Below are 15,502 nucleotides of genomic sequence, written 5' to 3' on the forward strand. Positions count from 1 at the left end.
CGGCTGCAGGGTCAACGTGGCCGTGTGCCTGCAGGTGAGGGAGCAACGGGGGGGGGGGGGGGGTGGAGGAAGGCCGCAGGGGAACGTTCCCAAACGGAAGAGGGATAAAGGGTGTACAGGTGGAGATGAATGGGTAGCTTATATTTACTGAGGTGACTCGTTTCTTTTTGTGAGCTTTTGAGTTGTGTTTCCATCCTAATGCGAAGGCTCTGAGATGCAAACTTAATGAAGCTCGTGTTAACTTGCATGCACTTCAGAACGGCAGTAATGTTCTGGAAAGGGTGAATGCAAGGCATCATATTCAGGCAACTCAATTTTAATTGTTTTATACCAAAATCCAAGCATTCAAGCATACCAGGAAACCGTGTTGCAGGGTCCTCCTGGAGTTGATCTGTTATTTTATTAATCACTAGTTAGAAGGTCCATTGAAGTTTAACACCACATTTATGGCTGAGTTTTCACTTGTGTGTAAGAGAGGGACTGAAGTCAAGCGCTTCTCTTTCGCAAAATCTTTGCACTTCTCTTCTGTCTTCACTTTCACCCCTTTCTCAACTTCTGTCACTTCTGTCTTATTATCTGTGTTTCCCCCGCACCCCTCCCCCAACTATCCCCCTATGTCTTCAATTCACTGTTTGACCCTGTCTGTGTGTCTCTCCCTCTGTACTGACCCCCACCTCCCCCACCCCTGGCCTGTGTCCCCTCGTCAGCCCAACAGGCTGGGGAAGCTGGCTGAGCAGGTAACCATGGTGACAGTGTGATGCCTTGGAGTGACTGATGAGCAGGAAGGAATAGAGAAGGGGGACTGCTGGGGCTTCTGATGGGGGGGGGGGGGGGGGGGGGGCAAATGTCAGTCTATATGGGTGTGGGGGTGTGTGTTGTGTCTGTCCATGTGCTGTGTGCATTTATGTACTTATTCGTTGCTTATTTAGTAGCATAATTAGCAGTGTTAATGTAATGGCTTGTATTAAGTTTTTGTTAATGCAATGGCTCTTATTAACACTCTTAGTATGACTGCTGTTTGAATCATATACTCAGTTTGCAGTGGGGCTGATCCGAAAGCTGACTCAAAAAGCTATTCAGGGTGCCAATCACAGTTCATTGTTCTGGTTAGGTACAGTCACAGTGTACAATAGATTATATATTTTTTTATCTTCTAGTTATTTAATGGGGTAAAATGCTTCATATTTTCAGCATAATTACAGATGACTGAGCACTGCAGTGCACTTCAGAGAGGCTGAAAGTCCTCTTATGCTCTTACTAATACTGCATGATAAATTCTGTCATTTGGCCTCATAATATGAATTGTGTTGGCAGTAGTTTGATGTATTCTGTAAGAGGATGCCCATGCTGTAAATCCTGTTGTATACCTGACTCTTATTCTTGCCATGATGTGCTCATACAGTACATTCAGTATGTTCTGTTTGGCCTGTTTGAAGTTGTCCTCACTGCTGAACCATTATGAGATACTGTCCCTCCCTGGACTGACAAAGTCAGTGCTCTGTGGGCAGTCAGTGGTATTTGGACAGTCAGTGGTCTTTGGACAGTCAGTGGTCTTAGGACAGTCAGTGGTATTTGGACAGTCAGTGGCCTTTGGACAGTCAGTGGCCTTTGGACAGTCAGTGGTCTTTGGACAGTCAGTGGCCTTTGGACAGTCAGTGGGCTTTGGACAGTCAGTGGTATTTGGACAGTCAGTGGCCTTTGGACAGTCAGTGGCCTTTGGACAGTCAGTGGCCTTTGGACAGTCAGTGGCATTTGGACAGTCAGTGGTCTTTGGACAGTCTGTGGCCTTGGACAGAGTCGGTGCTCTTTGGGAAATTAACTAGACGCTTCAGGGTATGAAATGGGTCTGACTGCTGTTCTGAAGGCCCTATCAGCTGATAAAAGCATAGCTACATCTGGAGAGAAGTGTAGGTAGTGCTCATTCCAGCGTGTTATTATCCCAGCCTCCCTGTGTGCTGCCCATGGGGTGGGGTAACTTCTCACGAGAGCCCTTTTATATACAGCATTTGGCTCATACGAACCCAGCACAATAGCATACAGCTACAGTCCACTGTTAAATGTAATGGCCAAGTACTTTTTAGTATAGGCACTCTTAGGCTGGTTTCAAAATGACATGGCTTCCTCTGTTGCACTACAGTGTAGTCCCAAACATGTTATTCATAACCCTGTCATTTGAGTCCAACTCTTGGATTGATTGGCTGTTGGGTTTTCCTTTGTATCTGGCGACTCACATCAGATTTTCAAACTGAACTGATGCACTGCAACAGAAACTGACTAGACTGACACGATGACGTCACTTTAAGGCGCAATGGCCAACCCACATTATTGGCTACAAAATTAATATTATCACTCATAAACCTAAAAAATAATCAGTGTGGCAACTTAATTTAAGCTAGCTGTCGTTAGCCAGCTAAGCTGGAACACAGGGTGGTGGCTGGCAAACCTTCTCACAACCGACATGGTCTGTGACCATATAGGGAGTGAGAGCTGAGAGATTAGCTAACCTGACATTGCACATCCCTTGGAATAGTCTCAACAAGCTTGCTAGCCATTCTCTGTATCTTCTGCCCAGCTAGTTCTAACTTCTTAACAAACTTACTGACACAGTAAAGATTGGATTTGAGCAAACAAGTTGGCCAGTTGACTCAAGCAAGTGCATTTCCAGCTAATTCCTATCGGCTGGACTTCTGGCAGCGCTGTTGCTGCTGAAAAAAAAAATGTGAGTGAGAGGACGTAGATTTGAGCGCGATTGTAAAAAAAGATCTGCGAGCAGGCGGAGCAAATCTGAGCGTGAGCGGGCGAAACCGAGCGCGGGTTTTGAGTGCGAGGAGAGAAGAGCGGGATGGAGCACGCTGAGGGGACCTGTGCTCTCAGGTGAATTTCTTTGCGCGCTCAGGCTTCGGGCATTAAAGTGAAGGCGCGGACACGCATGCTGCTGGAGGAGCGGGCTGCAGGCTGCTTGCGGGCAGGGGCTTTGTAACGCAGCGCACGCGGGGCTGCCGTTAAAGCGCACTGACACTTTAATACGCCCGTGGCATCGTGGGAAATCCGTCATCCCGCTTCATGTGGGAATGATAGTGCCTGTTCGACGCCCCCGACTGCCACTTGAGCCGACGGTCCTCGTTTGTCCCCTCTGTCCAGGGTACCTCTGGTCCGGACCCCACCACCGTCTACCTGGACATGCGAGCACTGCGCCATGACAGGTGCGTCTCCCACGGTTACTGGAATTTTAATAGGATTTTTATTTAATTAAAATTTTTTTTAAAGCCAATGGAAAAAAACGGCAGTTTGGATATTCATCCCACCCGCGGCTTAGCACAGGGGTAGAGGTGGAGGAGAAGCGTGGGGGGGACTCGACCATGACGGATCGCGGGGTTTGTCTCTGCGTTTCAGGGTACGTCTGGTGGAGAGAGGGTCGCCCCACAGCCTCCCGCTGATGGAATCTGGAAAGGTGAGGTCCCAGGGGGTGCATATAACAGACGCCCAGTATAGTATCTGCTGCCATTTTGGAAACGGCGTGCAAATTAGTGCGCAATCCTTGAGACCGTGCCTCGAAAGTAAACCCGATGCATTTGTGCGATTGTCACTCAGATCCTGCCTGGGGTGAAGGTGATCATAGCAAACACGGAGACTAAGGGACCCCTGGGAGATTCGCACCTGGGAGAGGTGAGTCGCCCGCAGGCCACGCCCACGGGCTCGGGCAGACACGCGGCCCCCTCCCGCGGGCCGGCCTGCGTTTAGGGGGGAAAACGGGCGCGGGCGCGTGCTAACGAGGCTAACGAGGCGGTGTTCCCTGGGTGGTCAGGTCTGGGTGAGCAGCCCCCACAATGCGTCGGGGTATACACGGTGTACGGGGAGGAGGCGCTGCACGCGGACCACTTCAGCACCAAGCTGAGCTTCGGGGACACGCAGACGGTGTGGGCGCGCACCGGGTACCTGGGCTTCCTGCGGCGCACGGAGCTGACGGACGCCTGCGGAGGTGAGGGAGGACCCCCCCCCCCCTTAATTACCCCCACCTGCTGTAGGGCACCGGGCTCTGCTCCCGATGTACACGTACTCACTCGCACATACACAGGCAAACATGCATACACATGCACACTCTCACAGATACAGATGCACACTCATACTGACACACTAACACACTCTCGTGCACCTACACGCACACACACACACACGCATATACACACACTCACACACACGCACACACACACCTACACTCTCACACACGCGCGCGCGCACACACACTGTCACACACACACACATGCGTGCGCACACACACACAGTCACACACACACACTGTCACACACACACGCGCGCGCACACACACTGTCACACACACACATACACACACACACGTGCGCGCACACACACACTGTCACACACACACACACACACACACTGTCACACACACGCACACACACACTGTCACACACACACACACGCGCGCACACACAGTCACACACACACACACGCGCGCGCGCACACACACACTGTCACACACTCTCACGCGCACACACACACTGTCACACACACACACACACACACACACTCACACACACACACACACTGTCTCACACACACACACGTGCACACTCACACACTCACACACACACTGTCACACACACTGTCACACACACACACACACACACACACTGTCACACACACACACACACGTGCGCGCACACACACACACACTGTCACACACACACGCACACACACTGTCACACACACACGCGCGCGCACACACACACTGTCACACACACACACACTCTCACACACACACACACGTGCACACACACACTGTCACACACACACACACTCGCACATACACACTGTCACACACACACACACACACACACACGCACGCACACTCTCACACACACACACACACACGCGCACACACACACACACACACACACTCACACACACACACACACACACACACTGTCTCACACACACACACACGTGCACACGTGCACACTCACACACACGCGCACACACACACACACACACACACACACTGCCCGCTCCGAAAGAGCGTCAGCGCAGAACGTGGCTGTTTTTCCAGAGCGGCACGACGCGCTGTACGTGGTGGGCTCCCTGGACGAGACGCTGGAGCTGAGGGGCATGCGCTACCACCCCATGGACATCGAGACGTCCGTCATCCGATCGCACAAGAGCATCGCCGAGTGGTGAGGCTTCCTGCCGCAGGACGGGGGAGGGGCTCTTTCCCCCCCCCCGCGTACACAGTCGAACAGTCAGAGTGAGCCGATGCAACGGCTCTCGCTGAATAAGGATAGTTTGCTCTTCGGTGTACGGAGCCGCTCCACCTGTGTGAAAGGCACTGTGGGCGCTCCAGTTGAAATGGATCTCTGTGCATTTCACAAGAGTAATAAAGACGTTTTAAGAGACCGGAGCTGCGGTGAATTTGCGAGATGGCCACATTGTTTGATGCCGTTTGCTCTCAGACTTGTGATTTATGTTTCAACGTATATATTTTCTTAATGTATGTTTACACACGTGGACGAGCTTTGCGTGGAGCTCAAATGTAAATGTGGCTGCTGCACACATAAATGCTCAGGAAGTTTAACGCGTCTCTTCGTGCCAACACGTTACTGTAGTAATTGATCCTGACAGGTTTATAGCTTTTGCCTAATTGGTCCTGATGACTCCATCTATTCTCTCTGCATCTGTCCTTACTGCTATGCATTGCTTTATCATTTTGTTTTTTCAAACCCATTTTAACCTATCAACCTCTCCCCCCGTCCCTCCCCGCTCAGTGCGGTGTTCACCTGGACCAACCTGCTGGTGGTGGTGGTGGAGCTGGGGGCTCCGAGCAGGAGGCGCTGGACCTGGTGGCCTGGTGACCAACGTGGTGCTGGAGGAGCACTACCTGATCGTGGGCGTGGTGGTGGTGGTGGACCCCGGGGTCATCCCCATCAACTCCAGGGGGGAGAAGCAGCGCATGCACCTGCGCGACGGCTTCCTGGCCGACCAGCTGGACCCCATCTACGTGGCCTACAACATGTGAGCGTCAGGGGGGTGGGGGTGATGGGAGAGGGACTCTGGCACCTGGGACGGGAGCGAGACAGGGAGGAGGAGGAGGAGGAGGAGGAGGAGAAGGGCCAGAACTCTCCAGCAGGTCCGTCTCGGCGTGTTTCGGTTCGTAGAGGCCTCATGCCGTGCGTCTCCTTCTGTTGCGACTCGCTCTTACCACGCTTTATCCGCAAACCGCATAGACACCCATTTCCTGGTTGTGACTACAGGACGGGGACTACTGTGTATGATTGTGATTGTTTCCTCACACCTATCTGGCAGTATTGCCCCAAAGCACACTGTCCTGGCACAGAGCCCTCCCCCTCCCCCGCTGCGGTGTTTGTCTGGGGTGGGGGGGGGCATTTGGGATGAGGGGCGTGCGGATCCTCATTGTGCCTCCTTTCGCTCGGCTCGGTGTTGACATTCTTTTCTCATTCTCTTGTTTGGAGTGTGGTTGAGAACAACAACATAAAAATGTCTATGACTTAGCCAATTATGTGCTTGTTAAAAAAGTACATTCAATTTATTTTTACTTTATTTAAAAAAAAGAAATAACATTCCTGTCCATGTTTGCATTTTTGTACAAAAGTTATTCACAAAAACTTTATGGAAATATAGTTTTGTGTATTGTGTTTGTATTTTTTTTCTTTTCCCAGATACAAGATGTATGCAAATTAATTTTTAGATGAGTGAAATTAATTTATTTTTTATTGACTGACCTTACTGTGCTTTTTAAAAGAACAAAATGCAAAAACATTTTACATCGTTTCATCTCTTTGAGTTGAGGGCACCTTACTCCATTTCCTACAGCATCCATTAAGCATTGTTTTCATAAACCTTGCCTAGTGTTTTTGTCGAGCCTTAATTCTTGTTGGGTGCCTATCTTTTGCGTTCATGTTTCTGCACAGTTTGTCCTGCAGGTTCCTCAGGTGTTTTTCAAGGGGCTGGAGGATGCTTGAGCATTAAGTCTTGGTGTACTGCAGACTAGTCAAATTGAATCTCAGCGCTGTGACTCAGCGCTATGACTCAGCGCTGTGACTCGCTGGTCAATGCAAGTTTTCATGCCCATTAGTGGAATTTGCAACAAATTCCATTTCAGAGCACTGCTTGTTCATCTTGGAATTATTTTTCTTGGAACTTGTAATTAAATATATCTTCAAATTATCCATCTGACTGCTGGATCACTACTCTACTAATTTAAGAGAGATCAGAGAGAGAGAGAGATGTATCTAGATTAAATTACACGACTAATGGTCATCTGTTGAATGCATGCAAAATTGAGGTTGTGTTGTTCCTAAATAAGTTCCATTTTGAAAGGATCAAAGCCAGCGTTACACTAGTTGCTCTAAAAGATTGATTTTGCTATTACTTTAGATATTACTACCTTCACAAAAATGTATGCCTTTCAGCCAACATTATAACGTGACGGAATTCTGTGTAAACAACGTTAATTCGGGTGACTGGGTGAATCCGAAAAAACGGGAAGAAAATTATCGCTGCTGGATTTCAAAATGGCACCTTAATACTTCTCTGAATTACCACCCGCAGTCTGTCTGAATCTCTGGCTACACGCGTCGAGTTGTGAACCAGAGGGACTGAGTTATGCATATTCAACCATTGAGATGAGTGAACCTGATATTTGAAGACCCCCTCTGAAGCTTCCTCTGAAGCCCGTGCTTTGCCCAAGCTTGTGTGCTCTGCTTGGAAATGGGGAGTGAGCCTGCTGTGTTTCTGTACAGATCTTGTGTAAGTTATTTTTTGGAATTCCAGGACTTCTGGGAATTCCACAACTGGTTGTAGCAGCAATTCCACGGAGCAGAAACGACTGAATTTCCACAGAATGGACTACCAGACTAACCATACTTTTAAGTGTTACAGTTTTGTTTTATAACCAGACAAGGAAGCATACATGGATAAATATGTCTTGTAATATTTTGTATTTGAGGGAGGGGGGAGGATTGAGATGGGTTGCTTTTAGAGAAAATAAAGCACATTGAAATATTTTAAAAATGGCGTGCAGCTGTTGTGTCATTTGCATAAGTTTGTTCATTTTTTCCTCCATTTTCCCAGAGGAGTTTTTCAGTGCAAAGCAGGACCTTTCAATCAGGACCAATTCAGGGCTTGAATTAAACTATCAGAGAAGTGTAACTCGTTTAAACCATTCATAGCAATATTACATTTATATTCCTATATAGTTATATTACATTACAGGCATTTAGCAGACGCTCTTATCCAGAGCGACGTACAACAAGTGCATTAGTTCACGGTGCAGAGGTGCAAAAGAAACACACTAGAGTGAAGTAAGGATCGTAGTGCCAGAAGTGACCACATCGATCAGGACTCCAACCCTGTAGAGTAACCTGTTCAGCAAACAACAATCCTACCAAGTACAAACTAGCACTGGAATCACATTTGCCTAATCAGACAAAAACAATCCTGCCAAATAACTAACGTTGATAAAACGTTATCATGATATTGATAAAAATTGATAAAAATTATCATGTTCACGTTACAATTTGATATTCTGCATAGCGTATCCTTGTAATTAAAATTTTCATTACATTACATTGTTTTAAAAATATGGTTCAGATCATTGTAAATATTGTGAATGACTGTGTGGCATTCGGTCTGCTGGAGAGGCGGTGGTCTGCTGCGCCGGCTGGTGGAGAGCGCACACGCACCTGGGCTGCGTTGGCTAATCGGCCCAGGTGCCTAAAGGTGTGCTGCTCTCCACAGCTCCCGAGACGGGGAGCACGCACCGAGAGCGTGTTCACGATTTTAGCGTCTTTGTTTAGTGTTTAACAGAGTACAAAACGCAAGTAAACCTCCACTGAAAAGTAGGAGGAGCGGGAAAGAAAGGACAGCTACGGGCAGCACACTGGTAAGGGGTCGCGCCATTTTACTTTATTTTGTCTTTATTTTAGCTTGTCGTTTTAGTGTATTGGTTTTGCCTGGAACCCACGAGGGGGAAGGGTGAAGATGTTCGTTTATTTTATTTTGGGTTTGTGCGGGTGCGCGCTCTCCCTCTCTCCATGCAGCTTCCGACGGTGTTTCCCGGAACTTTCGCATCTCTCTCCCAGGGGTCTCACGCTGGCATGTGACAGACTGTCTACCTTCAAATGAGGGCCTGACAGGTTCACAGTCAGTGGATGAGAAGTTTCCCTAGAAAATATTTGTCACTATCCTAAATTTCCCTCATGAATTATCCCAAATTTCACACCCAATAATACACACAAACAAGGACCCACCAACAATACACAAAGAATGATCTTGAATGTTTTATGATGCAACATGATACAGGACCAGCGCTTTCAGTTTTATTCTTTTATTCTCTGTGGAGTTAAAGGCATAAAATCTGTTCTTTGCTGAAATTGCTTGTCAAAAATTTACACAAATGTATCAACAATTACAGTCGGGAAAAAAAAGCATAATTAGACAAATATAATAATGTCTCAGCTGTCACACTTTGTTTAGTATACTTCTAGCAAACAAACACTGTTCTCTCATTGCAATTTTCATTATCTGTAATCATTCACAACCATATGAATACTTGTCAAGAATTTAGATAATTGTCATTTTGAAAAAAATTAATAAAACCTGGTGCTGAAACTAAATACAGTCAAATATGTAGGCTACATAAAGTGTAAACGCGTATAGTGCAGGAAAATAACAAGTTGAAATAACGTACATTGATCATTAAAACATTTCTCATAAAATAGCAAATTAACAGCTTTTTCTCCTATTTACATTACCTGGAATCATTCATGAATGTAAGAATATATTTTGGTTAAGATCTCCGATGACAAGTCCAGCACTTGTGCTAAGTTCTGAGAGTTGAATTGGTCATTGGGAATACCTGGTGAGGTATGGTAATTTGGGTATTGGGTCTTCTTGGCATCCACACCCAGCTGATTCAACTTGTGCACCATGCTGGGCAAAGTATTCAATTTGGGACTGACATGTGACAGATTCTGAGCAAGGCTTGCAAGGCTGCTGTTTTTGGGACGGTGTCCAGTGTTCTTGTACTCTGCTCCAATAAGGGCTTTTTCCACAGCTTGGTGCACTTTGTATAAACACCACTCCGTGGATGTTCCCCAGTGTCATTGCGGGCTGCAGCGAGGTCACATTTTGCCTGTCTGTGCCAACGGTGGGCTTCCTCTGGGTTTGGGTTAGGCCTTGGTCCTGAGCTACCCTCGTGGAATGACCAGAAGTCGTATTGCCTTGAAGAATGGCGTTGGTTAAATCTCTCCCGTCCCTCCGATGCCGAGAGGCTTCCTGGTCCCACTCCTGGTAAAAGTCTCTGAAGGCTGAGCTCCATTGAGAGGATCCTTGTTTAGGTCCACAATTGCGGTGCCCCGTCATTCCTCCCCTTTCTAATTCCTCAATCTTCTTTGCAAGTATTTGCAGGCTTCAGTTGCAAGGTCAAGGCAATCTGGGTTTTTGTCCGGATGCCACCTCAGATACAGACGTCTGATGCCTTTGCGCCTCTCCTCCTCTGACAGTGTCCAGATCTCCTCAAGGCATTTGTCAATTTCACTCTGGATCTCCTCCATGGACTGTGGTAGGACAGGTGGTGGCTCAGACTCCCTGACCCCCGTGAAGGAACAAGAACCCTGCAGCTCCCAACAGTGGAGGAAGATCTTTTCCCCCTTTTGAACTGGTACAGATCAAGAGAGCTAACTTCAATGATCTCTCTTTCCCCAATTTTAATTTTGTATTTCTGCGAACATAGCCCTCCTTGGCTTAATGGCATCTTCACCGCTCCGCCACAACTGCAAAGACATACTCCTCAGATAATGGATTCTTGAAGCCAACATATTCTTCTACTTCAAAGTTATTGAGAAAATTCATGTCAAGGGAATCAATCCACTCCTCAGGAATGGGAGTCCCAGGGTCTGGCAACCTACACTGTCCATAGTCCGTATGAGCAATGTTACGGATATATTTGTCTCTAATACTTCCTGTACATCTTCCATGTTTTCACACATCAGCAGATCCTCAAGAACTGAGAGTGAATATGTTCTCAAAGCTTTTTTTAAAAGCTCATTGATTTGCTTAGCCAGACCTTTCACAATCTTAAGCTTCACTTTTGAGTTACTCATGTCATCGCTGTGTTTTATGTAGAAGGTGCAACCCTCTTGTTCCCGCTTCACATAAAGATGCGTTTCAGCTGTACTGTTGTCCAGTGGCTCTTGATGTAGAAGAATCATTGTCTCAAGGCGCTCACAACAGATGAACTTAATTTGTTGAAGTCAGAAACATGGCATCAATATCACTTTGGGTAAAGCTTCGCTATGTTCTCTTAGGATGCAGACAAGGCCGTGCATGAAGTAGCCGAGAAGACAGTTGGTTCTCGAACAAACCACTGAATTCACAGCATTCCCCATACACATGGTTCCATGCTGGATTCGACTAGTGTCTTGGTAGTAACTTCAGACAACATTTTTGGACGAACATTGTGGGGTAACAGCTGTACCAGTTTCTGATCTCACGCCAAAGATAACACTTTTTAAGCTTTTCAAGCAGTTTTAGTTTCTTTTCAATGGATTCTCAAATCTACTAAGCCAGAAGTAAGTGTCATTAAAATAAAGAGAGCTCGACTCGTACAATCTGCCATCGGTTGCTGGCAGATAAAGTGGCTGAGGAATCTCCAGTGTCTTTTCATTTGCGTTCTCCTCAATAAGGAGGAAAAGCTGCTGAACTGCCCTTTGCAAGTTTTTATCTGGTTTGGATTCATTTCTTGTTTGTCGATGCAGTCCCTGTAAATTTCCTGGAGAACAGTGCTGTACTGCTGGGTAGATGCGTATCTCTGACACCTATTTTCTTAAAGAATTCTTCATATCTGACCAGCTCTGTAGGCAGTCTGAATAAATAGGGTCTGAAATCTATAGAATCCCTGAGCACCACAACCGTTTGTTTGGGCTTTACTAGCTCAGTATCATTCTCAACCAGTACCACAGGGAGATCAGTCAGTGGTTGGGCACTAAAATCCACAGCCTGAAGGAATCCATAGGACTGACGAAAAACTTCAGCTCTGGTTTGAATGTTTTCTTTGGTGCTGCCTTGGCAGATGTTTCTCAGGTTATCAATTACATGTTGAGGTTCAGGCTGCTCAAGCGCTCCAGCCCCTTCAAAATGTCGATTTGCCTGCAAACTGCAGTTTTTTGAAGGCAATATTGGCACTGTGGTCCAAATCAGACGTTGGTGGAGTGGGTCTTTCTCAATAAGAGAGCCTTTAATTGCTACAAATTCTCTTTCACCAGCAAAAGGCTTATAATATTACAGAGGTCTAGCTGAATTTGCAGTGGTACAACAAATTTTATGGTAGATATTGTTTTCAGCAATTTTTGTGACACATCCCTCTTTAAAAGGCTTGCAAATAAACATTCTGATTTATGTTTCAGCCTCTCCAGGGACATATTCCCTTTGGTGTCAGATTCAATTGTGTGCAAACTCAATCATTTCATCATCTGACACAACATATTTTAGCCCTAGTTCCCTCAACAGTTCTTTCACAGGTTTTTCCTGTCCACGTCCGATGGTGTCCCAAAACTTTTCTGGAACAAACCTCTCTTTTGGGAGCATGGCCTGATGAAGTGGTTCATTTTCATCATAGAAGTATGAGGCCATCTGAAGATTTCCAAAGACATCCCTGATGAATTTGACACTTTTCATTGTGAATATGATATGTTCATGGTAGTCCTCAAACTTTGGATAATGTTTCATTTTCAGCAGCATCTGGACTGAATTGAGAACCAGGGTATCACTGAGTTTGTGTACAGAGGGCAAGATGAACTTTACATAGTAATCTAAATCATTCAGGACTTGGATGTTCATCTTTTTGACAGTGACAAATTCACATCACTATTTTTGAGGAAAATGGTGACCTTGTCAATTGAGTACAAATCTGGAAAGTTTTGTGTTAAATGTGTATCCAGGATGAACACACTCCCAGGTCCGTCAATGCGTCGCCGCCTCCCTTGTACAGTTTCAAACAGTGGAAGTGACATCAGCTTTCTTTTGTTGTCTTGAGTATTTTGGCCAGAGCCTAGTCCTGACTGCAAGAAGTATAGCAGTTGGTCCAAATCCTCATTAGCAATCTGTTCAATCTGAAAGTGCTGGCCACAGAGAGAGTTGATCTAGAACAGCACTCCATGTTACTTGTATCTAAAAGTTCAGGATCAAATGCTGTGAAAGCTTCAAAATCGTGGAAAAAAATTAAGTCTAAAGTCATGAATCCAAGTTTACACAGAATCTTTGTACCTCTGGATTTGAAAAGGAGACAACACTGAAGTGTCCTCATTGTTTTCAGAAAATGTTTGTTATTTTGACTTGAGCATATGACAGGAACAACAGGGGAATCAAAAAAACAGCTCCTTGATGTCAAGAAAGGCTATGGTTTGTCTTGTCTTTCACCACAGGTGATTTTAATTTGATCATTAAAGAACCTCCAGAGCTGTTGTAGCCATTTTCTCGTTGTCTCTTCTGGAACATATAGCTTGCATTCTGGATCAAATTTACAATTCTGAGGAGGTCCTCAAGTTTGGGTTTCAGATACATTTCCGAGGCAGGAATAGTCATTGCCTTGAGAAAATTACCTTGCTGAAGAGCATCAATATGCTTTCCATTGATGCCATAATCTGCAAAGTCCTCCTCATGTCCTTGAAATAGTTACAGAATTTTGTCAAGAGCCTTGGAGAGTCAGTATGAAAATACCTCAGCATCTGATCTTCAGTAAGAAGAAGAGGCAGCCACACACTGTGTTGCAGTTTTCCTTGCAAATGTCCTCCATGCAGTAATTCAGCAAGCGTTTTCACATCTGTGTGTGTCTTTGATTAAAGTCTGGTTTAATAGGCAGGGGTAAAAATTATTTTGTCGTTGCTGGATCATTCAACGGTTTTGTCTTCAGGAATTTTCTTACCGTAAATGGACTGACTTGTCCCTACATTGACCTGTGCTCTCTTAAAACTGGTGAAGATGTGAGTCATGTAGATGTGAGAATGGGACTACATTCATACCAATGTCTTCTAAGGTTTGAAGAAAGCTCTCACTATGTTCGTTAATAGTGAAATGAGGTGCATCGGTTGGTTCTCCTTTTGTGACACTAGACCAGGTTACAGTGTACTGTTTTTGTAATTCTGAGTTGAAGTGCTTAATATTGGAATTACGGGAAATCCCTCTCATTGATTGACTTGAACACTGCATCACTGTGCCATGCCACTCCTGTCCGACGCGGTTGTAACTTCAGGAAAAAACCATAGAAACGAGGAGTCCAAGTATAGCCCCAGATACTTTAGAGAAGAAAACCTGCTTTTCTTACCGGAGGCACAGATGTAATTGTAAAGGTCAGCATACAAGGGGGCAATGATGTCCAACTTCAGCGATTCATTCCATTCTGTCTTCTTGCTCTTACCATCTTCTTTCCACAAGTCCCTTCTGGAAGAGTCCACCTCAAAGTTTCCATTGGACATGTACTGGAAGTCCAGTTGCTACATGGTAAAGGGAGAGAACAGAAGAACCCTCCCAGTGAATGGATGTTCAGTTATTGATGTCAAACAAGCTGCCACAGCTGCCTGAGGAACTCTTCTGATAGACTGCTCAACCTCCAGGTCAGTGTTTTCATTCAGGGAGCCAAACTGCTCTGCCACAATCCACTCACTTTTCTTTTGATGGATGATAAAATGGAAATGTTGTAGATGGTTTTCAGTGATTCAATTGGCCCCCCCTGCATCCAATGAATTTTGAACATGATTTTGAAAATGAGTCTTTTTCACATCACACTTTTCGGACAGTGTTATCTCTGCTGAGAACCGAGTTGTCATTTGGCTGTCACCTGTGCATATTTCATGAAACTGTATTTTCCTAATGTGCCTCAAAAAGAGGATCAGCCCTTCAGGATCTTCTGTCAATACTGTTGAAAGTTCTTCAATATCCATAGAGTTTACAGTGTTCTTGGATATCTCTGACATTTTAGCCATTTTCTTCTGTCCTTAGTGGTAACCTAAACATAGTCCCTTCCTCAAGTTTGAAACTTGAGGGCAGGAACTTGTTATACACATCAGGGAAAGAGTCTCTGAATTCCTTTCCCAATGAATACATACAACCAGGTGATAGTTTGGTTCCACCTTCTACATATTTCAGATTTGGGTCAGATATGCAGAGCCACTGGTCTCCCGTAAGAATTGAAGGACAGTCAGTCAGATGGTAAACGGAGTTAAACCCCAGTCCATACTTTCCAGTTTTTCCTTGCACCTCATGTTTTCCTCCTTCACCTAGTCGTTGAATTCCCTCCAGATCAGCATCTGAAAACACCTTGTTGTTGTACACACACAGTGCTGGACCTTGCAGTGGATCCCATTTTTCACCAAAGGTTTTCATGGTGCTGTGCTTCCTTTTGTCCCAAACAAAGTGGATCTCTGTTGCCTGTGCATCATCAGCATTTTGTATGAGCTCTTTCAGAATATCC

General features: G+C 45.7%; 3 pseudogenes; 1 reads left to right on the plus strand and 2 right to left on the minus strand.

The window, feature by feature from the left end:
- The window catches only part of LOC118214358, a 14,761-nt pseudogene extending 8,718 nt beyond the window's left edge, over positions 1 to 6,043 (plus strand).
- Positions 6,044 to 9,310: 3,267 nt separating this feature from the next.
- Positions 9,311 to 10,629, minus strand: LOC118214644 (annotated as a pseudogene).
- A 920-nt stretch (positions 10,630 to 11,549) lies between these two features.
- LOC118214360 lies at positions 11,550 to 15,414 on the minus strand (annotated as a pseudogene).
- Between the last annotated feature and the right edge of the window lie 88 nt (positions 15,415 to 15,502).

This window comes from Anguilla anguilla, chromosome 15, assembly GCF_013347855.1.
Source record: "Anguilla anguilla isolate fAngAng1 chromosome 15, fAngAng1.pri, whole genome shotgun sequence".
Taxonomy (NCBI): Eukaryota; Metazoa; Chordata; class Actinopteri; order Anguilliformes; family Anguillidae; genus Anguilla; species Anguilla anguilla.